Source organism: Mytilus edulis, chromosome 2 (genome assembly GCF_963676685.1).
Source record: "Mytilus edulis chromosome 2, xbMytEdul2.2, whole genome shotgun sequence".
Taxonomy (NCBI): Eukaryota; Metazoa; Mollusca; class Bivalvia; order Mytilida; family Mytilidae; genus Mytilus; species Mytilus edulis.
In genome coordinates, this window is record NC_092345.1 from 38,193,431 (window position 1) to 38,202,262 (window position 8,832).

Here is an 8,832-nt window from a genome sequence, read left to right on the forward strand (position 1 = left end):
CAGTATATTTTGTACACATATATTCATCGTGAGTCCCATTGTTTCTCCTGAAATTAAAGATAATAATTATAAAATTTGATTAGCATCGAGAACCCAGGAAAAAAAGTTATACAATGGGTGTCAAAACTCATTACACCAAGCAAAATCAGAAACAATATCAGGACCGAGAGACAAAAAACGTTTTATAAAAAAATCTATGTATAAGGAAGCCACCACTTAGCTTCAAGGAAGGGGTTATAGTTTTTTGTCTGAGTCAGATTTTTAAAAGGGTAAATTATAAATCCAGAGATTTCGTTACCACATATTACTTTAAACATTTACTAAATTCTTCCAAAGATATGATTTAGTTTTGAAGTTTGGTTGTACAAGTAGAAAACTTATTTCAAACGGGATAACACATTCTATTTTTTTACGGAGATGTTGTTTACCGCGCTCGGAAATTTAGAAACGATTCTGTAAATCTTTCTAGCCTTTATTCTAAAAGGTTACCTATTGTTAATTAACTCTTTGAATATTGTTATTATTTGTATTAATATTGATTTTGTGATCAGTAAATTAAAAGCAAACTAAATATTATTGTTATATACACAATATGCACATTCATGGATTTACAAATCTGCCGATACCTTTTTCTTGAAATTGCACAAGGTCATGTTTTTCTCCGACAATTTTTATACATCTTTACACTAAATCCGTAAATTATTGGATGTGTACTGATTGATATATAATTTAGTCTAAGATGCAAGATTGTTCTTTAAATTTCATAAGTTGTTAGTACATGTACATGTAGATGTAAGTAACTGCGAGTACTCTTAATATCTGGACTTATCTGGATATACAATTTGTTAAATTTATTTCTATTTGTATCCATCAACTGTTTTTTTAGTTCATTCTAATGCTATATTGTTACACCGCTGTCCCAGGTTATGGGATACTGGGGTTCCTTTAACACGTTTGACCCCGCCAAATTCTGTATGTATGTATGTGCCTGCCCCGAGTAATGTGTTTTTGTTCATTTTCTTTTTACATAGATTAAACATTAGTTTTATCAGTTTTCTACGTTCAAAAGCAAAAGACGTAACTAACCAATAGTCAGCTAGATAACAATAACCAGTTGTGATTAGTTTCTAAACACAACTATTAATTTAAAAATATACCAGTTATAAAAATGAACTTTAAAATATTCTCAACATTTTAACAAAAAACAAACTACATATTCATTGAACTTTTGATAGAAACATTAATGCAGATTTCAAGAAAATAACATAAATCACTACACAGAGCAGGCAAAAACTATTCTAAAAATAAAATTGTAAAATTCTGCTCTATGGTAGAACAACTGCATACAAACTAATCATGAAGTAAGCAAACTGTATAAACAGTCATTGTATATGTACATGTTGATTCGTTGTACAAGTTTTAGATTGAGGATAATGACTTTGTTTACTAAAATGTTGAAGGATAGCTTGAAACCAAGGTCACACTGGTGCAAGAATGTATTCATAACTGTGTTAATATAATATTCATATTTACATGATTATGTCACTTATTGCTTCGCAACACGGTGCGGAGCTATTAGTTTCAGTAGAAATACACGCCATCTTGAATAACTTACGTATCACGTATAGCTTCTGATCGGTTCACCGTTGCATTATAATGAGGCTGGGATACAACAACAGTTATTGGCTTAAGGGAAAACGGTAGGATCACATTTTCCTAGCATTAGGTTGGCCTTTTGTGTACCCAAGACAGGCGAAGGAAGTCAACTTAGGAGCGCCGTGATTGGATGTAAGGGTACAATATATTTTTTTATTTATCTATGAATAACTGCAATGTTTATATTTACAATATAAATTTTAAAACCTATTGAAATATTTTCTAGAGAATTATTCGAAAAGGCTTTCAAAATTTTATAAATTTGCTGCAAAATGACGGTGGGCATGGATAACATAAACAAGCTCCGTTGGAAATTGGTCATGATACTATTTGGCTTCAATTTTTAAGATAGAGTAATAAAGTACTAACACCACACATAACTGTTTTATCCAGGTTTTTATTATAAAAGGTGGTAAAATTAGAAAATGTTAGTATTGTCGCCTATGGCAGAATAAATAGTACCGTTTTCCCTTAAATGAGATCAAGAATTACAGACTTTTTTCGTCCAGGATAAGACATCAAATGCCGGAAAATTAACTATGTGTATTTCAGTTCCGATCAACTGTCATTAATTCATGTTCGTTTTATTATGCATACATGTCACAGATAAATTCAATATTGAAATATCAATTATTAATATTATTGTTTAATTGCTTTGTTACTCTGCAATTTGAACGATTTCCTTTGCTAAACCATGTTCCTATACGATGTTTACAAAAATGCATTATCTGTATTTTATAACTTCAGACTATATATATAGGCACACCTCAAGAAAGGGACACCCAAAGGCAAGAGTCGTGTCTAAATTTATAATTATTTTAATTTTCAACAAGAATTTTTTTTAAGCAGGGGAGTTAAAAACGCGCACTCTTAAAGTACATCCATTTTAATTTTATATCAATCAACATTTAATAATACCACATTTCCAATACTAATTTAGCAACCACATGCACAAATATAACCTCAAATTAGTGTAGAGCGAAGCAGTCCATAGCTTGTTACAATTGTATATTTAGAAATCAAGATTGTGTTCTATAAGCATCTTTTGGCGCTGATGTGCAACTTTAATCCCCATCCTTTGAAAAGGTTTTAGACATTTAGGTAGAATAACATTAAGAATGGAAATGTGGAATGTGTCAAAGAGACAACAATCCGACCATAGAGCAGACAACAGCCGAAGGTCACCAATGGGTCTTTAATGTAGCAAGAAATTCCCTCACCCGAAGGCGTCCTTCAGCGGGCCCCTAATCAAATATGTATACTAGTTCAGTGATAATGGACGTCATACTAAACTCCGAATTATACACAAGAAACCAAAATTTTAAATCACAAGACTAACAAAGGCCAGAGGCTCCTGACTAGGGACAGGTGCAAAATTGCGGGGGCGGGGTTGGGGCGGGGGTGAGGGTGGGGGGGGGGGGGGGGGGGGGGGTAGGTGAAACATGTTTTTTTAGAAGAATATTTAATTTTCTTCGGTAGTTTATTTTCATTTTCATTTAGGCCCTATATATTGAAATCAAAAACCAAGTATATGGAACCTTAACTTCAGGTTACAGTACAATGCAGTCGAGGACTATGCCAGAAGATGCTCGAGCCTGAAAAACCATATAACTGGACACTTTGAATTCATCAGAGTTGTTCGGTCATGCATATACGAAGCAAAATAAGGTCAAGAGTTTCTGACCTTTTCAAGCAGCCTGCGGCTGTGGATATGGTCTTTGTCACTAGGAACTTGTGTATTTCAAGAGACTTGTGGATATGGTCTTTGTCGCTGGTAAATTGTGTATTTCAAGAGACTTGTGGTATGGCCTTAGTCACTGGGAACTTGTGTATTTCAAGAGACTTGTGGATATGGTCTTTGTCACTGGGAACTTGTGTATTTCAAGAGACTTGTGGATATGGTCTTTGTCGCTGGTAAATTGTGTATTTCAAGAGACTTGTGGGGATGGCCTTAGTCACTGGGAACTTGTGTATTTAAAGAGACTTGTGGATATGGTCTTTGTCACTGGGAACTTGTGTATTTCAAGAGACTTGTGAATATGGTCTTTGTCACTGGGAACTTGTGTATTTCAAGAGACTTGTGGATATGGTCTTTGTCGCTGGTAAATTGTGTATTTCAAGAGACTTGTGGATATGGTCTTTGTCACTGGGAACTTGTGTATTTCAAGAGACTTGTGGATATGGTCTTTGTCACTGGGAACTTGTGTATTTCAAGAGACTTGTGGGTATGGTCTTTGTCGCTGGTAAATTGTGTATTTCAAGAGACTTGTGGATATGGTCTTTGTCACTGGGAACTTGTGTATTTCAAGAGACTTGTGGATATGGTCTTTGTCACTGGGAACTTGTGTATTTCAAGAGACTTGTGGATATGGTCTTTGTCACTGGGAACTTGTGTATTTCAAGAGACTTGTGGATATGGTCTTTGTCACTGGGAACTTGTATATTTTAAGAGACTTGTGGATATGGTCTTTGTCACTGGGAACTTGTGTATTTCAAGAGACTTGTGGATATGGTCTTTGTCGCTGGTAAATTGTGTATTTCAAGAGACTTGTGGATATGGTCTTTGTCACTGGGAACTTGTGTATTTCAAGAGACTTGTGGATATGGTCTTTGTCACTGGGAACTTGTGTATTTCAAGAGACTTGTGGATATGGTCTTTGTCACTGGGAACTTGTGTATTTCAAGAGACTTGTGGATATGGTCTTTGTCACTGGGAACTTGTGTATTTCAAGAGACTTGTGGATATGGTCTTTGTCACTGGGAACTGGTGTATTTCAAGAGACTTGTGGATATAGTCTTTGTCACACGGAACTTGTGTATTTCCAGAGACGTGTGGATATAGTCTTTGTCACTGGGAACGTGTGTATTTCAAGAAACTTGTGGATATGGTCTTTGTAACTGGGAACTTGTATATTTCCAGAGACTGTGGATATGGTCTTTGTCACTGGTAACTTGTGTATTTCAAGAGACTTGTGGATATGGTCTATGTCACTGGGAACTTGTGTATTTCAAGAGAGATGTGGGTATGGTCTATGTCACTGGGAACTTGTGTGTTTCCAGAGACTTGTTGATATGGTCTTTGTCATTGACATAAACATATAACTTGGGTGTTTCTAAGCACCACTATTTTTTTTTATTTGATATCTCTATAAAATATTTTGAAACGTGATGTTACATGGTTAATAAAGCTTGAACACAGATAGAGATGCAAATTTGATTATTTAACCTCAAGTAATAATTATTTTTTATATGCAATTAATAAAATATTAAGTAGTACTGACAGGATAAAACTTTACTCATGTGAAGAATTTCTTTATTTGAAACAAAGGTAAATTCTGCACAATTTTTTGAAAAGTGCAAATTTAACAAAGACTAATAGGGAAAATTAATGGTGGTATTACACCAAAAGCAGATATTTTGTATTCATTATATTTTGGCGTATTATTGACTATTCGACAAACCCCATCTAGATCCCTCATAGGGAGAGGCTAAACATTTTTTTTCTTTGAATGCAGAACTGATCTATGGTTGATCCATCTGTTTTTATATTGGTCTCTGTGAAAATATTGGGATTTTCATGACTAAAACTAAACTGAGTAGTCTGAGCTGGTTCGTCTGTAAATGTCTTGTTTTGCCTGTTACAGGTAAAAGCACAAAATCCCTCTCCTGAAACATAATGTATTATTGTTAACTTCAATAAAAGATGGCGAATTTTAAATTAAAATGGCGGTAATTTTCGACGAAATAACCATCGTTCATGGTACAAACCCAACAAAAACTGTCTTCTCACAAGACATTCGTTCGCTCGAATAAACATCATTTTGATAATATTACTTTTTCAAATTTTATTTTTTTTAAATCAAAACTGAGTGGAAAACCACGGCGAGTAGTCCGATATTACTCAGACGTCCAACGTCTGTTTTGCCAGACAAGCTTGGGCCGTGGGACGTTAGAGCTCGTCCCGTTAGAGCTCGTCCCATATCAAAATGTGGACATTTTCCCGTCCAAAATTGATGCGCTGCTTCGTTGCTCGTGGAGCCGACTGACGGTCTTGGGTCTATATAAATCATGCATCAATTTGTTCATTTCATTTATCTCTTCATTTATGTAAGTTTCATCTACCTGCCACCCTTTACTTTCTTATATTTGTACAGTTTTCACTGATTTGACGACATTAATCCCAATCTTTTAGAAAGGAACGCTTGCCAACCAACAAGTTAAAACTTTTTGAACTAGTAGTATATAAGTATTCCGCTAACTATTAATGTAAAGTAGCTGCATACATTAGGTCTATATTTGTTTTTAATCAGACTGCAACTTACTAAATTTTTCATAATACTACATAACGTTCTTGGTTTTTTTTTATGAATATGTAATGTGATATAGCGTTTCTCAAGATTTCTTTAAAATGAAATGCCAATGTTCCATGCGAGTGTTTCACTGTCAAATTGCGCCTTAGTTATGTTTCTGTTTTCGTTTGTACAAAAAACCTGATTCATTAAGCGCCTTTTAGCCTGACTTTCTGTTGCATAATTTATGTTGGATATTCCATAATTCAGATAAAGATATAAATTTGTGAAGGAGCACCGCGGGATAAAAGGTACATGTAGCACCCCTGAAATCAAAAATATCAAAGTTTCGAATAAATTTGGTGAAAATTTAGAAAATGAACACACAAGGCAAAAATTCAATATCCAATCAAGTACTTGCCTAAACAAATCATGATTCCCAATCATTTAATCAAAGTCATGAAGTTGCTCTCTTTGATGATGGTGATATCGAATGGATATCATTCATCCAGCAAAATTAAATACATTTTAAGGATGAGAAATTGTTAATGCGATATGAATTTAAACCCTAAGCTTACTAGTATACGTGACCGACACGTTGAGTCAAATATTTAACGCGCTTGTTCACGGTACAAAGGAATACAAATCACACAAACCTGACAAATTATAGTGATTCCGAGCAGATCAGTCATGTGTATAACGAATTTTTTCAAAGTGCTTCAATATCGAAACAGTAATTATGCAGAACAAAATGAACAAGATGAATTTGTCATTTCGTACATATACCAAAGGGAAACGATGTTTGAAGCAATACTGTTTATTGTTAAATTTCATTGCATTTAATAGAAAATGGAATTTGATGCAAATAAAGCCAACATCTAAAAAAAAACTAGAGCTTTTATTACAAAGATTTTTTTTGTTATAAATTTGTAAACATAAATTACGAACTCACTTGTTTGTCCATTATCTGTTAGTGTTTATTGTCTACACAAAATCCCTAACGTTTTTTACAATTCAATAAGCCTCATGGTGGTCCGCGACCACAATTTTCGTCCCTTGATTTTTTGTTGTAGTCCCTAGTGTGGTGATTTGATCCAGCTGAAAAAGGTTAAAAATTAGCACTTCGGAAGCTGTCAAAAGATTTCCAGACGCCATAAACATAAAATTGTCCATATTTTGAGTTAAGAGCCGATGAAGTTTTCTATAATTTTGATATAAATTGTCCCAAAAGTAGTACAACACACTGTAAAAATTCATTGAGAAAGCGCGGGTGGGATTTTTATAATTTTTATTTATGTTCTAAAAGAAATGCACTACGAAATAATTGTGGTCTCGGACCTGGTGAGTCACGATCACCCTTGAAGTCTATATGATTCTTTTTTAACCAACATTGTTATTTTAACTTGTCTTATGGAAATCGTTGCTATCACTACATGCAATAACCCTTTATCAATTGAGCACCGAATTGTCAAATATATGAGAGGAAGGGAAAGGCTGTGGATTTTTTTATATTTTTTTTAGCATTTTTTTTAACAACAAAATGGAATTTAACCTTCATGCCGCTTGCTTAGCGGAGAAGCAGCAAATATAATTTTTAAAGTCTTTGGTTTTACTCGGTTTGGGTTCGAACCCACGAACCTCCCCGAATAGAAGCGAATACGATACCACAAGACCATCGAGTAGGTTTTTGCTCATTTAGAGATAAGTAACTTACCATAATAAAACGTCACAAGTAACAAAATGAAAACACTTTTAACATTGTTCATAGTTGTAATCATATTTCCAGACTAAATGTCACTTTGATTCCCAAAGTATTATGACAAATAACAATTGAATCAAGTATTATAAAATGTGTTACTTTTAGCATAAATTTGAATTGGAAACACGTGTTTACCTATACAAAGGATGTTGCAGTTCACCAAACTTGAAGGGCATTGCGATGATAAACTTTAATGTATTTGTTCTATCGCCCAATAGTTTATACATGTATATAAGAGATTCAAATAATATCAAGGACTCCCTGCCCTCAGTCTAACTGGTTTTTTTAAGAGGAGCATAATTTGTTAGTGTCTTGTTTTGTTTAAGGATTGACGATATTTTTATGTTTTGATTTATCTTTATCGTGTAAGTTATTATATTTATTTTCAACTAAAAAAATCTTTTCTTAATTTTTCATTTATTTACATTTAAAACAAGAAATGGAACTCACCAACTAGTACATCACAATATGTACACAGTCTTAAATCTCTTAGAATTTACATGTATCTACCCGTTTTTGATTTAAAATTCTTTAAAAATACAAGAAATAAAAGAAAGGCATTTATGATTTTTTTTATATTCATTTCAGGGAGCTACCATTTGATTTTTATGCGGGGGGGGGGGGGGGGGGGGGGGGGGGGGGGGACTAGGATGAAAATTTTGTCCTGCATTTTTTTTTTTAGTTGTAATCCCTGTCCTGCCTTTTTATTTTTCAGGCCATTCGGTCCTGCCTTTTTTTTTTTCTTAGCTTATCCTGACTTTTTTCCAACAATTGTCATCCTGCCTTTTTTTTTGCCAAGTTACTCATCCTGCCTTTTTTTTTAACTCAAAATCCTGTCCTGCCTTTTTTTTTTTAAATTTCATCCTAGCCAACCCCCCCCCCCCCCCCCCCCCCATAAAAATCAAATGGTAGCTCCCTCAGTTAAAAAACTTTTGAAATGTATTCTGTATAAAAATGGATAAAAACTCAATTGGTCGGGTTGTGCAAAATGGCCTTTACTAAAAATCGAAACACATATGTAAATTGAAAAAAAAATAGGTTTCACAAAAATCTGGGTTTAACACAAAGTTGATACCGTCACAATTCAAAACGAATTTAGCGAAGACATTTCAGAAGTCGTGAAAAAGG

General features: G+C 34.0%; 1 protein-coding gene across 3 annotated transcripts in view; it reads left to right on the forward strand.

The window, feature by feature from the left end:
- Positions 1-1,548: 1,548 nt before the first annotated feature.
- Positions 1,549-8,832, forward strand: part of LOC139512127 (spore coat protein YeeK-like) — a 10,374-nt gene continuing 3,090 nt past the window's right edge. Inside the window, exon 1 of one of the 3 annotated variants that reach the window (XM_071299522.1) lies at positions 1,549-1,794. The gene's annotated coding sequence lies outside the window, so the exon portion shown is untranslated. The remainder of the gene's footprint in view (positions 1,795-8,832) is intronic. The other 2 variants (XM_071299521.1, XR_011662170.1) reach the window with 2 other exon arrangements.